At 57.8% G+C, this 19951-nt stretch overlaps 1 protein-coding gene across 1 annotated transcript in view; it reads right to left on the bottom strand.

Annotated features, from left to right (window-relative positions):
- Nucleotides 1-12575, bottom strand: part of PRPSAP1 (phosphoribosyl pyrophosphate synthetase associated protein 1) — a 43324-nt gene extending 30749 nt beyond the window's left edge. The window contains exon 1 of the mRNA XM_089317907.1: nucleotides 12404-12575. The gene's annotated coding sequence lies outside the window, so the exon portion shown is untranslated. The remainder of the gene's footprint in view (nucleotides 1-12403) is intronic.
- Between the last annotated feature and the right edge of the window lie 7376 nt (nucleotides 12576-19951).

Genomic DNA, 19951 nt, shown 5'->3' with positions numbered 1-19951 from the left:
TTCTCCCAGGCTGCTCCTCCTCCGTTCCCCATGCGAGTGGACTTGGCCACAGGCCCGCAGTCCCCCGGCTCTCTGCACCTGTGCCTTCAGCCCTGCGGGCATGTGTGTGGAGCCCTACTGCTGAGCAGGCCGGTTTTAGCTGCTTGGCCACCTTATCTATCTATCTATCTATCTATCTATCTATCTATCTATCTATCTATCTATCTATCTAGACAGGCAGAGTTAGACAGTGAGAGACAGAGAAAAAGGTCTGGCTGCTCCACTTCCAATCCAGCTCTCTGCTAATGGCCTGGGAAAGCTGTAGAAGATGGCCCAAGTCTTTGGGCCTCTGCACCTGCGTGGGAGACCCACAAGAAGCTCCTGGCTCCTGGCTTCGGATCTGCACAGCTCGGGCCATTGCAGCCAACTGGGGAGTGAACCAGCGGATGGAAGACCTCTCTCTCTCTCTCTCTCTCTCTCTCTCTCTGCCTCTCCTTCTATCTCTGTGTAACTCTCTTTCAAATAAATCTTTAAAAAAAAAAAACTGCTCCTTAGCCAATGTTTTGGTGTAGCGGGTAAAGCCGCCGCCTGCAGTGCCAGCATCCCATGTGGGCAGTGGTTTCGAGTCCTGGCTGCTCCACTTCTGATCCAGCTCTCTGCTGTGGCCTGGGAAAGCAGTGGAAGATGCCCAAGTGTTTGGGCCCCTGCACCCACGTGGGAGACTCGGAAGAAGCTCCTGACTCCTGGCTGCGGCCTGGCCTAGCTCTGACGGTTGCAGCCATTTGGGGAGTGAACCAGCAGATGGAAGATCTCTCTCTGCGTCTCTTCCTCTCTGAAACTCTGACTTTCAAATAAAACAAATAAATCTTTAAAAAATAAATAACTAAAACGCCTCTGGGTCTGGGCTGGCGGCCTTATTTCCCACTGCTGCCGTGCTGTGCTGCTGGTCACACGGGAACCTGTCCAGGTCCCGATGCCTTTGCGGGCCAGCATCCTTAGCGGCTCAGCAAGTCCTGTATCCAGGGCCCGTCTGTCCCAGGAGTTTGGTTTAACAATAGTGAGGAGGGAGGGAGGAGGTTAGGGGCCTCTGTCTTCTCCACAGTGAGGAGTTGCACAAAGTCGCTGGCTTACAATGACAGGTGCACAGGCGCTGGGCTGACATCTGAGCCTCCATGGCTGTGTCCGTAGTGGAGGCCCCCGGGACTAGCCATGGCCTTTTCCACTCTCTGAGGCCGGCGCTTGGCTCACAGCCCCATGCTCCATGTTCAACCCCCCCTCCCCCCGCCTCCTTGCCCCTCTCTCTCATTCCCTACCCAGCCCAGTTCCTACTGTCCTTTCTCCACTCTGAGTTTGATTCTTAACTTGGAGGCTGGGTTAAGCCACTGACCTCTACACCAGCATCCCCTATGGGCCCCAGTTCCAGTCCTGGCTGCTCCACTTCCAACCCAGCTCCCTGGTAATGTGCCTGGGAAAGCAACCAAAGATGGTCCAAGTGTTCGAGCCCCTGACACCGACATGGGAGATCTGGATGGAGTTCCTGGCTCCTGGCTTCCGCCTGGCCCAGCCCCGGCTGTTGCAGCCATTTGGGGAGTGAACCAGCGATGGAAGCTCTCTCTCTCTCTCTCTTTCTCCCTCTCTGTCTCTCCTCTCTAACTCTGCCTTTCAAATGAATAAATCAACCTTTAAAAAGATTATTAACTTAATCATTGCACCTCTTATATCAGGGGACATATTCACTCTGTTCTGCTTGCCACAGCAATGATGGTATAAAAGAGAGCAGGGCCGGAGGTTCCGGAAGGGGGTGGCCAATGGCTCTGTCTGTCCTACCCCCTGACTGCTCCCCGCACCCGTCCCATCCCCTTCAACAGGTTGCCGGTCTCCCTTTAGGGTCACCAGGGCCTCTCCCTGGAGTCCCGTCCACAGTGCCCTCCCAGCCGGAATGAGAACGGAAGTGACTTCTGCAAGTGACAGGCACTGGGGGTCCAGACCCAGAGGCCCCGCGCAGAGGATGGCGGAGTCAGCTCGCCCTCCCGAGTCACTGGCCGGGCTGCCCAGCCAGCCTTGGACTGGCCGCCTCTGCCTTCCTCGGGGTGGGAGACCAGTCTCTGCTCTGTGTGATGCGCTGTGTGTTGCGGTCTTGCTCTGGGAGCCACAGCCTGTCCCCGGCGACCGAGCTGGGCGAGCGGCTGCTGGTCTGTCTCTGCCGGATCGTTCCGTCCCGGCGCTGCGGAGACACCGTGGTCACCCTCGTGCCTCTGCACCAGGAAGCCCGGCGCCCGGCCCATTTCATTGTCGGGAATCTCGGATCAGAATCAAAGACCTTGAGATCTGAGGCACTGGCACACGTGCCCGGTTACTAGGTCCCTCCAAACTCCTGCTCCACCAAGGAGACACTCGCAGAGGGGCCACGGAGGTGAGTTTGGGGGACGACGCTTTGGGGGGGGCCACGGAGGTGAGTTTGGGGGTGACGCTTTGGGGGGGCCACGGAGGTGAGTTTGGGGGATGATGCTTTGGGGGGGCCACGGAGGTGAGTTTGGGGGTGACGCTTTGGGGGGGCCACGGAGGTGAGTTTGGGGGACGACGCTTTGGGGACAGCTGGTGGTATCCAAAACAGACTCCCTTCAGGAGCAGCTCTGGCCAGGGCGATGGAGCCGGCTGATGCTTTCGTAAAAACTCTTCTTTTTTTTTTTTTTTTTTTTGACAGGTAGAGTGGACAGTGAGAGAGAGAGAGAGAGAGAGAGAAAGGTCTTCCTTTGCCGTTGGTTCACCCTCCAATGGCCGCTGCAGCCGGTGCACCGCGCTGATCCGAAGGCAGGAGCCTGGTGCTTCTCCTGGTCTCCCATGGGGTGCAGGGCCCAAGCACCTGGGCCATCCTCCACTGCACTCCCGGACCACAGCAGAGAGCTGGCCTGGAAGAGGGGCAACCGGGACAGAATCCGGCGCCCCGACCGGGACTAGAATCCTGTGTGCCAGCGCCGCAAGGCGGAGGATTAGCCTAGTGAGCCGCGGCGCCAGCCTCGTAAAAACTCTTGCGAGTTTCCTCCAGCTTTCTGCCTGTGTGTGATAGACTGTGGGTGCTGGGGCGCCCCCAGAACTAGAGTGGGGAGCAGGTGCAGGCTGCTGAGAAGGCCCCCGGCTGCAGCACACCTGCTTGTGGACCTCAGGTGTGAATGCTGCGCTTTTAATATTCTCCCCCCACCCCGGAACACAAAGTCTCAGTAACCCTCCGAAAAGTGTGGACACGGAACCCAGTCAGGCTGTTACAGGCGGAGCCTCTGAGAAGAGATTGGATTGGGTCGAGGTGTTAGGGTGGTCCCAGGATGGAGTCCTGGTGGCTTTGGAAGAGAGGGAGACAGGTGCGCCCCTCGTCTTTGACCTCGGGATGCTCGGCTCCACCTCGGGGCTTGGCCCGCGAGAGTCTGTGGCTCGCGAGAGTCTGTGGCCCGCGAGAGTCCATTCCCAGGGCTGAACGCAAGGGGCCTCCAGAGCTGGGAGCCGAATAACTCCTTCCCTCCTTCCTCCTTTCTCTCTCTCTGTACTTTCTCTCTCTCTCTTCTTTATTAAAAAAAAAAAAAAACACTTGTTTATTTACTAAAAGGCAGAGCTACAGAAAGAGAAGGAGAGACAGAGATCTTATATCTACTGATTCACTCTCCAAATAGCCACAAAAGCCAGGGTTGGGCCAGGACAAAACCAGGAAGGAGCCAGGAGCTCCGTCCGGGTCTCCCACGTGGTGCAGGGGCCCAAGCACTTGGGCATCTTCTGTTGCTTTCCCAGGGGCATCAGCAGGGAGCTGGATGGGAAGAGGGGCAGCCACTGCCGCATCTCCCCTGCCCCACGAGGGAAACCTGGTGGGGTTCCAGGCTCCTGGCTGGACCAGCTCCGGCCGTGGCGGCTATTTGGAAGTGGAAAGGGGCGGGTGACCGGGGCCCCTTGGGAGCTGTGTGCTGAGAGCGGCACCCGCGGCTCACCTGGCTCACGGATGACTTAGGCAGCTGGCTTTTCCTGATAGCCCAGTAGCAAAACGCAGTCCTGGGAGGTGGGGTGGGCGCAGCTGCTCAGATGCTGGTTGGGACCCCCCACCCCGTACTGGAGTGCTGGGTGTGTGGGTCCCCGCCGCCAACGTGGGAGACCTGGGTTGGGTTCCTGGCCCCAGCCCAGCCACGGCAGACATTTTGAGAGTGGGCCACTGGGTGACGGCTCATTCTGTCTGTTTCTCTGCCTCAAATAAATAATTTTTAAATTTTTAATTAAATTAAATTAAATTAAATTTTTAAAAATTTAGCCCTGGGGTTAACCTAGCTGCAAATAAATTCGGAAATTGATTCTGGCTGGGCAACGGTGTGCTCAGGAAGAAGGGAGAGCACGGCCAGTTGGGCCCCACCACAGTGCCCCCTACTGGTCCTTGCGTTCCTCGCAGCTAGTTAGTACAGTACCCGGTACATAGTGTTTTTTTTTTTTTTTTAAGGATTTATTTATTTATATGAAAGTCAGAGTTACACACACACACACACACACACACACACAGAGGTCTTCCATCCTCTGGTTCGCTCCCCAGTTGGCCGGAGCTGTGTTGATCCAAAGCCAGGAGCTTCCTCCAGGTATCCCACGTGGATGCAGGGGTCCTTGGGCCATCTTCCACTGCTTTCTCAGACCACAGTAGAGAGCTGGATCAGAAGTGGAGCAGCCGGGACTCAAACCAGCACCCATATGGGATGCCGGTGCTGCAGGCGGCAGCTTTACCCGCTAGGCCCCAGCGCCGGCCCCCACAGTGTTTAATAAACGCTAATTCCAAGTTTGTAGCCATGATCGATGCATCTTCCTTTCTTTGTCACAGCCTGATGATCAAAGCTGCCTGTTGAACTGCCTCCAATCACAGCATCTACTCAGTTCAGCAGATAAGTCCTGCCTGCTGACGGCAGCATCGTGGGCAAGAAGTGGGGCCACTGCCTGCGGGCCCGCATCCCACGTGGGCGCGTTTGAGTCCCGGCTGCTCCACTTCCATCCAGCTCCCTGCTAGTGTGCCTGGAAAGACAGCGGAAGATGCCCCAAGTGTGTGGGTCCCCGACACCCATGGGGGAGACCCGGATGAAGTTCCAGGCCTCTGGCTTCTCCCTGGCCCACACCCGGTGTTGTGGACACAGGAAGTGAACCAGTGGGGAGAAAATCTGTCTCTCCCCCCTCCCTGTGTCACTTTGCCTTTCAAATGAATACATAAATCTCTTTAAAAAAATGCTTGTTTGAAGATTCTGGAAATTGGCCTTGAGAAGGTCGGGCTAAAGTTGCAAAGTAAGCTGCCCCCACCCCACCCCAGCCAGCACGGCCAGAGGACTGGGTGTCTACAGGACGGAACTCACCACTGTGAGTGACCCCAGCCGGCCCCGCATCGCCTGGCCAGAGGCCACCGTGCAGATAGCCCTGTCGTCCGCTCCCCTCGCTCTGACCCCTCTCCCCCTCCCCTTCTCCCAAGGGAGAGCACCCCCCTCCCACATGCGGGTCCCTTGATTAAGGCCGCTCCCTTGCATCCAGTGTCCTTCGTGCGGTGACTGTGCAGCGTCCAGTGGCCCCTGCCTGTGTGTCACCAGCCCGGCCGGGGCTCCCGAGTGCCGGCACCGGGGTAGACTGCAACCCTGTGGCATGCCTCTCATGGCGGACGGGCTTGCTACGAACTGGATTTTGCATCCTCCCAAAATACCCCAAAGCCCTAATTCCCTGTGCGATGTTTGCTAGGAGGAGGGGTCTCTGGGAGGTGACTGGAGTCCATGATGGGCTTTGGGCCTTATAAGCAGAGGCGGAGGGGCCGGCATTGTGGAAGGTTAAGCCTCTGCCTGTGACAACAGCATCATCCCCTGTGGGCGCTGGTTCAAGACCCGGCTGCTTCACTTCCGAAAAGCTCTCTGCTTATGGCCTGGGAAAGCAGTGGACGATGGCCCAAGTGCTTGGACCCCTGCACCCACGTGGAAGTCCTGGATGAAGCTCCTGGCTCCTGGCTTCGAAACAGCCCAGCTCCAGCTGTTGCGGCCATTTGGGGAGTGAACGGCAGATGGAAGACCTCTCTCCCTCATCTCTCCTCCTCTCTCTGTAACTCTGCCTTTCAAATAAATAAAAACTAAATATCTTTTTTATAGAAGAGGTGGAGAGGCCAGAGCATCCTCTCTCTCTGCCATGTAAGGAAAGCTGCCCTCTGGGGCCGGCACTGTGGAATAGCTGGTAAAGCCGCCGCCTGCAGTGCTGGCATCCCATGTGGGTGCTGGTTCGAGACCCGGCTGCTTCCTTCTGATCCAGCTCCCTACTATGGCCTGGGAAAGCAGTGGAGGACGGCCCAAGTCCTTGGGCCCCTGCACCCACATGGGAGACTCGGAAGAAGCTCCTGGTTCCTGGCTTTGGATCGGCACAGCTCTGGCCGTTGCAGCCAATTGGGGAGTGAACCAATGGATGGAAGACCTCTCTCTCTCTCTGTCTCTGTCTCTGTCTCTCCTCTCTCTATGTAATTGTGACTTTCAAGTAAAATAAATAAATCTTAAAAAAAATAAAGGAAAGTTGCCTTCAGCGTCCCAGTTCTGGAGAGGGTCCCCTTCCACCAGAACCCAACCCTGCTGCTGGCCCGGGACTGTCCCCTCGAGGCTGTGGGGAACCCACGTCCATCGCTCAAGCCACCTGCCCTGCCTGAGGTCTTTCAAATCAGGCCCGAGGAACGCCGGCGCGGTTTAACCACAGAAAAACCAGGAATAACTCAAACGCCCAAAAAGGACGGCATGGCTCAAGGCGTGAACGGCGGCCCCTCCTGTTAAAGAACAATTCCCGGCCGGCGCCGCGGCTCACTAGGCTAATCCTCCGCCTAGCGGCGCCGGCACACCGGGTTCTAGTCCCGGTTGGGGCGCCGGATTCTGTCCCGGTTGCCCCTCTTCCAGGCCAGCCCTCTGCTGTGGCCAGGGAGTGCAGTGGAGGATGGCCCAGGTGCTTGGGCCCTGCACCCCATGGGAGACCAGGAAAAGCACCTGGCTCCTGGCTCCTGCCATCGGATCAGCGCGGTGCGCCGGCCGCAGCGCGCCGGCCGCGGCGGCCATTGGAGGGTGAACCAACGGCAAAGGAAGACCTTTCTCTCTGTCTCTCTCTCTCACTGTCCACTCTGCCTGTCAAAAAAAAAAAAAAAAAAAAAAAGAACAATTCCGAGGCTCAGTGTAAGAGAAACTACAGGACTGCGCCGCATTCCTGAAAATTCCCACGGAAGCCCTGCCCCAGGCACGGCCCTCCTGCTCCTGCGTACGCCCGCCCACCCTTCCAGAAGCTCCCGGCACTCCTGCCCCAATGCCCCTGCCTCACCTGACCCTGCGCCTGGCCTCTGCAGCCCACGGAGGTCCAGTGCACACCCTTTGTCCTTCCTCCCCTCGGTTTTTCTTTTCTTAAGATTTATGTATTTATTTGAAAGGCAGAGTTACAGAGAGGGAGGGAGGGAGAGAGAGAGAGAGAGAGTCTTTCATCCACTGGTTCACTCTGTAAATGGCCACGATGTCTGGAGCTGTGCCAATCCACAGCCAGGAGCCAGGAGCCTCTTTCTAGGGCTCCCACATGGGTGCAGGGGCCCAAGGACTGGGCCATCTTCCACTGCTTTCCCAGGCCACAGCAGAGAGTTGGATAGGAAGTGGAGCAGCCGGGACTCAAACCAGCGCCCATATGGGATGCTGGCGCTGCAGGGGGCTTTACCAGCTACACCACAGCGCCGGCCCCATACCCCAGTTTTTCTTATAAAAATGCTGTGGCTCCTAGGTTTCCTGACAGAGTTCCAAGCCCCCGCTGACCCTGCTGCGGGCAGTTGCGGGACGTGTCCCAGGACCCGGTCTTCTCCGGCCGGTGTCTGCAGGGTCGCAGGAACCCCTCTTGGCGCACAGATTCCCTCATCTCAAGGGTTTGGTTTGGGCCTGCGTTGTGGCACAACGGTGTAAGCCGCAGTTTGCAATGCTGGCACCCCACACCAGGGCGTCTCTTCAAGTCCCTGCTAATGTGCCAGGGAAAGCGGCCGAAGATGGCCCAAGCACCTGGGTCCCTGACAACCAGTTGGGTGGCCTGGAGGATGTTCCAGGCTCCTGGCTTTGGCCTGGCCCAGCCTTGGCTGTTGCTGCCATTTTGGGAGTGAAGTAGCAGGAGGAAGATCGCGCTCTCTCTCTCTCTCTCTCTCTGTCACTCTTTCAAATAAATAAAAAAAAACTTTCAAAAAAGGAGAGAGTTTTGGTTTAGCCTCCATACCACGGACTACTTAGTAGCTGTCGGGGCTTGCACTTTGGGGGCCTGCGAGGCGGTGCTGCAGGTTAAGCCAGCCCACACCCTGCGGCCTGGGTTGGGGGTCGGGGGGAGTCCCGCCTCCACTTCTGATCCGGCTTCCTGTTAATGCAGACCCTGGGAGAGAGCAGATGATGGCTCAAGTGCTTGTGTTGCAGGGGTGGTCCGTGGCCAGCCCTGGTCCGGGTTCTTGTCTCCATGCAAGAGAGAATTCAAGGAAGAGACACAGAGACAGAAAAGCAGGATTTATTTAAAGTGAAAGTGCACCCTCAGGAAGGACCGCAGGACACCCAGTGAGAAAGAGATGGAGACAGAGGTGTGTGTGGGGGGGAAGATGCCCTTTATAAGAGTTGGAGTGAAGGGGCCTGCGCTGTGGCGTATTGGGTAAAGCCACCACCTGCAGTGCCAGCATCCCATAAGGGCATTGGTTTGAGTCCCGGCTGCTCCACTTCTCCACTTCTCTATTATGGCCAGGGAAAGCAGTGGAAGATGGCCCAAGTCCTCGGGCCCCTGCACCTGCAAGGGAGACCTGGAAGAAGCTCCTGGCTTCGGATGTGCACAGCTTCGGCCGTTGTGGCCATCTAGGGTATGAACCAGTGGATAGAAGACCTCTCTCTCTCTCTCTCTCTCCCTCTCTGCCTCTGCCTCTCTGTAACTCTACCTTTCAATAAATAAACAAATTAAAAAAAAAAAGGGTGTGGAGTTAGGGGCGGGGCTTTACTGGAAGTCCTGGGGAAGTCACAGCATGGAGGGAGCACATGTGCTGGCCATGATCATTTTATTTTAACGACATTACGACGACCTAGAGCTCGTCGCAGGAACCCAGGTGCAGCCATGTTGGGTGTTACTCGCCGGCGCCAGTTCTTGGGCAGTGAAACCCCAGCAGCCGAGGCAGGGTGTGGGGTGTGGGCGGTGCACCAGAGCTGCGGCGCACTGAGCTCCTCTGGGCTGCTTCCCGCGCCCCGAGTGGCGGCTTAACCGCTGCAGCTCCTGCCTGCCCCATCGTCTCTCCCTCTGTTTCTCTCTGAACATGGACCCCTGGAGGTAGACAATATGGATCCCGATAGCAATGCCTGGTTACACATCCTGTTCTCTCGAGGTCCCTGACTGATACAAGGATGGTTCTTTTTTTTTTTTTTAACAGTTTTTTATTTATTTGAAAGGCAGAGTTACACAAAGAGAGAGAAGGAGACACAGAGAGATTTCCTAGCTGCTGGTTCACTCCCCAAATGGCTCCAATGGCCAGGAGCTGGGCCAGGCTAAAACCAGGAGCCAGGAGCTCCATCCGGGTCTCACACGTGGGTGCAGGGGCCCAAGCACTTGGGCCGTCCTCTGCGGCTTCCCCAGGTGCATCAGCAGGAAGTGGGATCAGACTGGAACAAGTGTCCATACGGCTGGGCTGCCGACACTGCACGGCCCCTGGACGGCTTGCTTTGTATAAATGCCTGTTTGGCATCTGAGAGGAGACTTTGTTTGACTAGTTTCAGTCTTCTTTGTAAACACAGGCCAAGTCTTGTTTGTCCAGACCTGTGGGACAGGTCCTGGGAGAACAGAATCAGCTCTGTCTGCCACAGGTGACAGCCTCCACGCACAACCCCACTGCAGTGTTCAAGTCTTCTAAAAAACGATCCTGTTGTTACCCGGCCTGCAAGTTCAGCATGAATCAGGGAAAGACAAAGGCTGGCTCCAGTTCAGGTTTGATGCCAAGTGCGGTCCAAGAAAAGCCAGGAGAAAACAAAGAGGGGTGTGTTTAGGAGCCTTGTTCCCGGCCCCACGGGACAAGGTCAGTCTTTGCTACAAAGAGAGCGTTTCAGGCAAAAATGCGGGAGTGTTGCATCCTGGTTGCGCTGCTCCCACTCTGGAAAAATTTAAGTCTTTTCTCTGTTTTCACGCTCTGAACAGACTCAGCAAGCTGAGACGGAATGATCTTTATTTCTAAAAATAGCACCAACTTGGATCTCTGAGCTGATTCTCTCTGTAGGATACCAGAATCCACGCTGGGGGTGGGAGCCACCTTCTGGGCAGACCCAGCCAAGCTCACCACGAGTGACCCTTCCCAGCTTCAGCAAGGACGGTGGTAGCGAGCGGCCGCTGGAAGATCCGAAATGGATCGCAAGGTAGAGTCCTCAGGAGGTCAGAGACCCTGCCCAGGATGGAGACTTAGCGGCTCTCGGGGCAGACTCTTGGGGTGGGGGACATTTCAAGGCATCCCAGAGACCCAGACACCACTGAAGACTTTGTCCCAGTTGAAACACCCAGAGCCTGCTCCCCGGGCACAGCAGAGACTCCCAGCATTTCCTTGTCTGTGTGGCCAGATGACAACAGCCCTGGCAAGATGGGATGCAAGAGAAGGGAAAAAAAGCCAAGGCCGCAGGGGCTGAGAAAGCAGGAGGTGGAGGCCCCGGAGACGATGCCAACACATCACAGAGGTCACCAGGCTCTCGGGTCTCGCGTGCCCAACCTGTCAGGCTCAGAGACTGGGGTCTGTAACAGCCGAAGCCCCAGGCACCACCAGTGTCCAAGGGTAGCTGCGGTCAGTCCCGAACTGGGGTGTGATGTGGCCACTGACTCCCCCAGGGACACTCCGAGAGGCTGCAGGGTGGAGAGGCCACTCCTGCGCCAGGAGCTGACTCTGACCAGGTGTCCCGGCTGTGCTAAACAACCACCCTCCTTCTGCCGCTGTTGCTGCACTGTGCAACGGGGTGGCCAGGCTCCTACCTCTTAAAGTTCCCCAAGGGGGAGTGAGCCAAGCAGTTAGCACAGGTGTGGCACAGAGCAGAGCCTGAGTGAAGGGGCCGGGGAAACGTTTATGCCCATCTATCAGTCAAGGGCCAATAATAAAACAGACACCACACCTGGTACATTAACATAATTTATACAGGAAACTGAACTAGGTATGGCAGAAACAGCAGAAATTGGACACCACGCGACTCAGCCACCAGCTCCCCTGCCCCGCGATGGGAGAGCAAGGACAAGAGCTCGGGCCTGAACCCCAGGGGCCTGGAGAAGGGAGAAGCGGCCCCAGGGAGCGAGACTCAAACGCTGAGGAGGCGGCCCTGCCTATCCAGGGCACGGAGGGTGGCTCAGCGGGGTGCAGGGAAAGCGGAACCAAAAGTCCCCACTGCCGGGAGGCAGCGGCGGGCAGGAAGCCGCGGCCCACCCCTGCGGGACCCTGCAGGCCCTCCAGCGCCCCCTGTCGGCGCAGCCTGCAGGGAGCCGGGCCCGGGAGTCCTGGCTGCAGTCCCCACTAAGTCCTTGAGGTCCGCGGGGACAAACACAGTTCAGCCCGCGCACCTGCCAGCAGGGGCTACACGTGCGGCAGGGGCGTCTAGAAGGCCGCGGGCAATGCAGAGGTGAAGCCCAATGGGGCAGGTGTTTGGCTTGGCCATGAGACCCATTCGTCGTCTTAGAACTGGGTCTGTGCTGTTTGTGCCACTATCCCACCAGCAAGAGAACTGACAACAACAACGAAAAGGTTGGAACCTGTTGTGAGTGAAGAAATAAAAAGACGGCCATGTCTCACTGGAGAACCTTTTTTTTTTTTTCCTTTAGTTTATTTAAAGAGAGAGCTCTTCCCTCTGTTGGTTCATTCCCCAAAAGCCTACAGCAGCCAAGGCTGGGCCAGGCTGCAACCAGGACCCCAGGACTCCATCCTGGTCTCCCACGTGGCTCTGGGAGCGGCCCTCTGCTGCTTTCCCGGCCGCATTAGCAGGAAGCTGCATCGCAAACGGAGCAGCCGGAACTGGAACCAGGCGCTCCTCTATGGGCTGTGGGTACCCACGTGGAGGCTTAACCTGCTGGGCCCCGATGCCTGCCTTAGAGCGTCTGGATTGGATACCTGGCTCCCAGCTTCCTCCTCACGCAGACCCTGGGAGGCCGCGGTGACGGCTCACGTGACTGGGCTCCCAACACCCATGTGGGAGACCAGGATGGAGTTCCAGATCTTGGCTTTGACGGGTGACCCAGCCTCAATCTGCAGGCATCTGGGGAATGACCCAGTGGATCAGAGCGTTTCTCTCTCTCTCTCTCTCCCTCTCTCCCTCTCTCCCTCTGTCTCTCCCTCTCTCCCTACTTCTCTCAAAACAAATAAATAACTCAGACCAAAACCAGGACGGGCATTTGGTGCAGTAGTTAAACCGCCACTTACCGAAGTGCCTGGCTTCAAGTCCCAGATCCACTTCTGATCCCAGCTCCCTGCTGATGCACACTAGGGGTGGGGGCAGCCGATGGTGGCTCAGTGCCCACCGCCACCCCCGTGGGAGACCCCAGATGGAGTTCCTGGACCCTGGCTCCAGCCCTGGTTGTGCAGGCATTTGGGGAGTGAACCAGTGGATGAGAGAGCTTTCTCTCTCTCTCTTAAATAAATGATACATGTTTACAAAGACTCTAGGCAGCACACCCTGGGCGCGTGCCCCTGGCCGGCGGTGTCGTGTGTGCTGTCCCATGTCAGGGGACAGTTTGGCCCTGAGGATACTGGAGCTTTGCTTCTGGGACCTGCCAGGCCTGGCCTGCTGCGTCCGTCCCCAGGGCGGGCTCTGGGCTGTGCCTTCCCTAGAGTGAAGTTGGGAAAGCAGGGGCCTTGCCTGAGTTCTGTGAGTCGTGCTGGTGACCTGGGGAGCCCGGGCAGGAGGTGGGGGTTCCTGAATCTGCAGGGGGACCCGGGAACTCGCGGCTGGGGTCCGCTGTGGGGACAGCGCCTGCCACGAGCACCATTTGGCTGGACCCCAGACGACCAGGACTCCAGGTGGTTGGTATCAGAAGCCTGCATCCTTCCCGGGAAGAAAGAGGGAGGGAGGGAGGATGGGAGGGGAGAGCAGGGGTCTGTGACCAGGGCCTCACCCCTCCATGCAGACTTGGCTGGCTTTTCTCAGAACTGGGTGGGGGTGGGGGTGGGGGCGGGGGCGGGGGCGGGGGCGGGGGGGGTGGGGGCGGAGTGGCGTGTGGGGGAGGATAAGGAAGAACTCCCTGTGCCTATTTGGCTGCCCCTGGGTCAGGCGCTGGCTGATCTGCCCTGGGGCTCCCGATGTTCGGAAAGTGCCCGGAGGAGCTGGCACTGCGGGCAGGCTGAGCAGGGCCGGGGGCCCTCGCAGGACGGGTCCTGCACCTGGGGTCCTAGCAACACGTGGGCCTGCAGATCCCAGGATCGGGGGCAGCTGGGCGACCTCCCCAAAGCAGTACGGCCAGAGGCCACCTCCTGGAGTCAGCCAGAGCCTGCTAGCCAGGGGGCCGCTAGGGAGAGTCCCTGCCCTCACTGGCCCACAAGTCCAGAGCACTTGTACCCCAGCGACCCCTGGCAGGGCCTGGAGACATCTTTGGCTGTCACGGGTTGGGGCTGCTAGGGGCATGGAGTGGGTAGAAACCAAGGATGCGGCCCCCACAACAAAGAATTTTCCAGGCCCAGTGTCAACAGCACTGAGGCTGGAACCCTGCCCTGGGGAATGAGCTAGATCAGCAGTGGAGACCCGCGAGGGGCGGCCCCACCGCTGCCCCACCAGGCACCGCAGGAAACACATCTGTTTTGCATTTCTCCCCTTCCCCCAGACTGGGGCCCTGTGCTGGGAGGAGTGAGGGGTGGGGGTTGTGAGGCGAGTCCGGCGTCTTCACCACCAACGCAAGGCCGTCTTGGTGACCGAGTGGCAGCGGGAACGTGGAATCAGACGGCAGTGACTTCACGCGAGTCTCACGCCCACTGGGAGGGGGCTTCAGTCGAGAGCAGCTGGTGGTAGTTACCGGGAAAAACAGAACTTAAAAAAAGAGAGAGATTTATTTTATTTATTTGAAAAGCAGAGTGACACAGAGAAGGCAGGAGACAGCCTAAGAAATAGATCTTCCATTTGCTGGTTGCCTCCCCAAATGGCCACGACAGCCAGGGCTGGGCCAGGCCAAAGCCAGGAGTCAGAAACTCCATCTGGGTCTCCCACGTGGGTGCAGGGGCCCGAGAGCTCTGGCTGTCTTGTGCTGCCTGCCCAGGAGAACTACAGGGAGCGGTGCGGGAACCAGCGCTCCGAGGTGGGATGTGGGATGTGGCACCGCGAGCGGCAGTCTAACCTGCTGTGCCACAGCGCTGGCCCCAAAACCTTTCCTCGCCGTGCGAGACAACACCACAGGTGTCTTTTGTGAAACTGGCCTCCAACTCAGCCGTGCCCGGCACAAAGCCCAAGGAGCTCAAGAAATCTCCCCTGTGGCCCACGTCGGAGGGCCTGAGTCCAGTGCCCAGCGCTGGCCTCAAACTCCAGTTCCGCAAGTGCAGACCCTGGGAGGCAGCAGTGACGGCCCGTGACAGCTCTGCCACCCACACGGGGGACCTGGGTTGAGTCCCCAGGTCCTGGGCTTCAGCCTTCAAGCAGCCCTGGCCCTCGTGGGTATTTGGAGGGTGAACCAGGAGCTGGGAGGTCTCTGTCTCTCTCACTCCCTGGCAAATAGAGGAATAAAAATAATTTGCAAAGAGGGAAGTGGAAACAAAGTGACCTCCGGTGGAGAGCAAAGGCTTCTGGGTAAACAGTGATGCTGGGTGAGCAGCTCCACACAGCACCAGGTCCAGGGGCAGGGGAGCTGCTCACCGTCGCACCGGGCTCTGCACACACATCTAAGGAGTCGCTTCTCTCTGTTTTTTAAATTTCATTTACTGATTTTCATTTTATTTGAAAGGCAGAGAGACAAGAGATCTTCCATACCTTGGTTCACTCTCCAAATGCCTGTTAACAGGGCTGGAACCAGGAGCCCAGAACTCAATCCAGGTCTCACATGGGTGGCTCCAAGGGTGCACACTAGCAGGAAGCCGGATCAGAAGCAGAGGAGCTGGGACTAGAACCAGGCGCTCTGATACAGGATGTGGCCGTCACAGCGGCAACTTAACCGCTCTGCCAAACGCCCACCCAGGATTCCATTCTTAAGCTACAAACCGGCCCCCTAAAATCGTCCCGATGCTCACCTGCGCGGCCTCTCACGTGGGGGTTGCGTGGGGTGGAGGTGGCAGATCTTGTCCCTGGAATCTGGCCTGGCCACCAACTCACGTGCGGAAGAGCGTTCTGAGACTTCAGCTAAGGCATGGGCCGCTCTGCCGACTCTGCCTGCATCTCACAGGACAGCCCCATCCCGCCCCGCCTCAGCCCTGCTGCCTTCATGTCCCAGGGAGAGTTCGGTACCCCACCTCTGCGCGCCCTAAACTCCCAGCTAGTGTCCAGCACCTCGGCTGAGTGTGGGTGCCATCTTCGAAGTTCAGCCCCCCTGACGTTGCAGCCATGGGTACCCCGGGGGAGCCACCCTGCTGAGCCCGATCACTCCACAGCCCACCCTGCGGGATGATACATGATCGCTTTGAGACAGGATTTATCACTCAGCTAATGTGTCTACTTCCCCAGGGAGCCCAGTGCTTTCGGAAACATATGCTTCTTTCTCACATGAAAAATTGCCTTTCTAGTGATTACCCAGGAAGGGGTCACACAGACTGGGCATCGGGGCTGCTGGAAAGACACGAGCCAAGTCCACACTCAGTGCGCAGTAGCAGCTCCCAGGCCAGGTGGCCCCTGACATGGAACATTCCAGAGCTGCCCTCCCCCGCTCGTCCTGTTTCTTCCTCCTTTCCTTTCCTTTCCTCTCCTTCCCATCCGGTTCCTTCACAAAGTTCCACCTGCTATTCCCAAATGACCACCTGGACACACGGCCAGATGCCTGGGGCTCTGACCCACATCGGAGGAGACTCGGCGTGAGCGGGGCGGGGAGGAAGCTTCCTGGCTGATTCCTGGCCGGCTACCCCGCGGGGTCTTCCGTCCTCCAGGTGGGAATGCACGTTCATCCTCATTTTATACACCGGGGGAAAACAGAACCCCTAGCAATTAAATACCAATTAGATATTAAGAAAGAAGCTCATCCAAAATTGTATTAACCATTCAACAGGGAAATAGGATGCAATTTAGCTTTTTCAATCCACAAGGGCGCCTGTGTCCCACCGCCTAGTGGGAGCGAACCAGGCCTGGCGCCCTTCCCCCACCCCTTTCCTGGAGCCTGGGTGGCAGCCGGCTTTGTCACCGTCCCCACATTCCCACGCCGGTGTCCGGGAGGAAGTGGGGGGGCCGGATTGCAGCTGCATGTGTCACCTCTGATTCATCCGCGGACGGGGGGCCCTTGTGCCCCGCGATGCCTCCCAGACGTGGTCGTTACACAAAGCTCACAGAGATCCTATGGCCCCACTGTCTGCTCGCCTACGCGGGAATCGGGCTTCAGGCGGTCCTGGGATGCTCAGCCCGTGCTTCTGTGTGCCCCTTGGAGTTGCGGGGGATGGTGGAAAACTTCCAGACCAGTGGGGTCAGCGGACGGCTGCAGGTGACTGCAACGTGAGCCCGGGGCGGGGCGGGGGAGTCCCAAGGCTCCGTGAATGGGAAGCAGCCAGGCTCCTCCGGGGAAGCGGGAGGCCAGCCTGCTCCCAGCCTCCTAGCGCGGGGGTGTCTGACAGATGGCCATTTCTCATGCATTCACTGATTAGTTTTCTCACCGATTAGAACAACGAAGAAGGATCATCAAGAAGTCCAGGGGAATGCACACTATGCGTATGACAACCATGCGAGGTGAACTCATTTAAGTCTCATTCTAAAATTTTTATTTAGGGGCTGGTGTTATGGCGCAGTGGGTTAAGGGGATGCTTCCGACACCAGTATCTCAGGTTAGAGTGCTGGTTCGAGTCCCAGCTGCTCCACTTCCCATTCAGCTCCCTGCTAAGGTGCCTGGGAGGGCAGCAGAGGACGGCCCGAGTGCTTGGGCCCCTGCCACACCTGTGGGAGACCCAGATGGAGCTGCAGGCTTCTGCCTCTCACAGGCCTGGCTGTTGCAGCCATTTGGGGAGTGAACCAACAGGTGGAAAATTCCCCTCTCTCTTTCACTCTACCTTTCAAATAAATGAATCCTTAGAAAATAAAAATTGTGTTTATCTATTTGGAAGGTAGAGACAGAGAGCGTCCATCTGTGGATTCACTGCCCAAATAGCTGTAGTGGTTGGGACTGGGCTGGGCCAAAGCCAGGAGCCTGGAATTCAATCTGAGTGTCACACGTGGGTATCAGGAAGTACTTGGGCCGTCGTCTGTCACTTCCGGAGGACGCATTCGCAGGAAGCTGGCATCAGAGGCACACCCGGGACTCTACCCAAGCAGGAGTCCCAAGCAACAGCTCAGCTGCTGTCCCAAACGCCAGCCCTCCCAGGGGCTTTCTGAAGGGGACGGGGAGTTTCTAGGAGGCGTTGCTGTCCTTTGAATAACACAGGGGAGTCGTTCATCAGTGCCGAGTTTCTGCTGTGTGCCCTTCCCTCTGTGTGGCTACCTTCACTGCACACCCACACAGAAGAGAGGGCACCTCTGAGCAGCTGCGGGAGCCCCGCACGGGACTCCAAACCCTTAGTGCCCAGGAGAAACTGGCTGGAGATGGGGCCGCCACACCCTCTGCGGCCTTGGAAATGGACACTTTGTGCGTCACAAAGAATGATCCGGAAACAGGCAATCCAGTCCCCAGACTAAGTTCCCAGCTCCTGGCTTCCGAATACGTTCAAGTCAATATTTGTCAAACTGTGGGGCCAGCATGGTGGTGCCGCAGGCGGGGCCGCCTCCGGCAATGCCAGCATCTGATAGGAGCACCAGTTTTGAGTCCTGGCTGCTCCAGCTCCCTGCCTGGAATGTGCGTGCAGAAGCGGCAGGAAGATGGCTTAAGTGCTTGGGCCCTGCCACCCACGAGAGTCCCGGATGGAGTTCCGGGTTCAGGCTTTGGCCTGGCCCAATCCTGACCCTCACAGCCATGTGGGGAGTGAACCAGCAGAGGGAAGCTCTTCAGTCTCACCCTCTCGTTTCTGTTACTGGCTTTCAAATAAGTAAATCTTTATAGAAAACTGGTGAATTTCACCTAAAACCATCTTAGAGTGACCAAGTCGGGGCACTAAGCAGACTACTCCCGGCCTTGTGAACGCAGCACTTCTGCCTAATTCCAAAACCTTTTCATCACCCCCAAAGGAAACCCCACCCCCATGACGCAACCACCTCCTGTCCCCTCCCCCCCAGTCCCTGGCACCTGTCAATCTGCCTGTGTCTCTATGGATTTGCCTATTCCAGGCATTGCATGTGGATGCGACCTTTTGCGTCTGGATTCTGCATGTTTGTGCACGCCATGGGTGTATCGGGTCTCATTCCTTCTTATGGCCAAATAGTATCCCGCTGTGTGGCTCCGTCCTCCCCTGACGGACAGCTGGGTCACTTGCCCTGTGGCTGCTGCGACTAACGCAGCTCTGAGCGTTGAGGCACAAGTCCTCCCAGGGACACGTGTTTGCGTTCTCCGGGTACCTACCTGGCTCCCATGGCAACGGTGTGTTTCATTTTAAAGGACCCTGCAGCCTCTCACTTTAAGATGTTTTCCCCTCAGAGGCTGGTTGGCAACCCTCGGCTAGTGTGCCATATCTGTGTTCACGGCTGGCACGCCAGCCTCTGTGGAGTCCTTACAGAGGGCAGGGGCTCTGTTCAGAATTAGAATTAGGCTCCTGCTGTTGCACGCAGGGTCCTGAGCCTATTCGAAAGGCACACCCGGAGACCTCGAGGCCTCGGAGACAAGAGCTCCCTTCAAGGCCCCGGGCTCGCGGCGGCTGCTGGCTCCAGCTCAGCCCTTCTGCAGCCAGTGTGGCTCCTGCCGGAAAGGCTGCAAACCGGGCTGAGAGTCCCCCCGACGCGCGTGCGAGGGCTCGACCCGCCTCTCACCCTTGGGAAGAGGACTTCCGCCTGCCAGGGCTGGGAGGAGGCCGATGGGCCCTTCTGTAACCATCTTTTGCAGAAGTTCTCAATCTGAGAGCCGAATCGTCTCGGATACTTGTCACACGGCAGTGGGAACTCGGCCCAAAATGCTCTGTGCTTGTTTGCTGGTGCCAAGTTCCGACGCTATGGATTTTTTTCTGGGCCACGCAGAGTCAGGAAGACTGATGTGTCTTCTTAACTCGGCGCCAGGGCCATCTGTCCCTCCCGGGACTCCTCGGCCTGCTGTGCCCAGCCGTGGGGGGGGGGGGGAGGGCGCTCTGCTGCATCCGCCAGCAAGAGGCACAGGGAGAGGTCAGCCGGGCATCTCTGGAGCGCTTTTGTGTGCAGGATCTGGCTGACCACACCTCTAGGAAGAAGACAGAGAATTAAAAAGCTACTTTCTCCAGTTCCTCTGGGTGCTCCGAAGAGAGAGAAATCCATCTTCCGTGCACTGGTTCACTCCCCAAAAGGCTGCAACAGCCGGGGCTGGGCCAGACGGAAGCCAAGAGCCGGGAACTCCATCCGGGTCTCCCACGTGGGTGCAGGGGCCCAAGCACTTGAACCACCTTCCTCCGCTTTCCCAGGCCATTAGCAGGGAGCTGGATTAGAAGTGGAGCAGCTGGGACTTGAACTGGCGCCCATATGGGATGCTTTACTTGCTGCCCCCCAGAACGGGCTGCTGTGTGCACGTGTTTAATAATCTCACTAGTTAGTCTGCAAAGCCTTGAACTCTCAGAGGCATTCAGAATCAAACCTCTGGCCCTGGGCAGGTGGTCACTGCTCACCCAGTGCTGGACGCTGCTGGGCTCCCGTGCCTTGAAGAACTGACATAGTCACTCAGTCTCCACGCGCTGCCAAGAGAACCAGGACCTCTGCTTTCGGCAAAAGGCTCTCCTGTCGGTTCGGCCCAGCATCACTCGGGCAGCCAAAGATGCCAT

The sequence above is a fragment of the Oryctolagus cuniculus genome, chromosome 17, assembly GCF_051225735.1.
Source record: "Oryctolagus cuniculus isolate XC-2025 breed Fujian yellow rabbit chromosome 17, ASM5122573v1, whole genome shotgun sequence".
NCBI lineage: Eukaryota > Metazoa > Chordata > Mammalia > Lagomorpha > Leporidae > Oryctolagus > Oryctolagus cuniculus.
The sequence above is the reverse complement of the archived record's forward strand: the minus strand, read 5'-3'. Positions and strand labels throughout refer to the sequence as shown.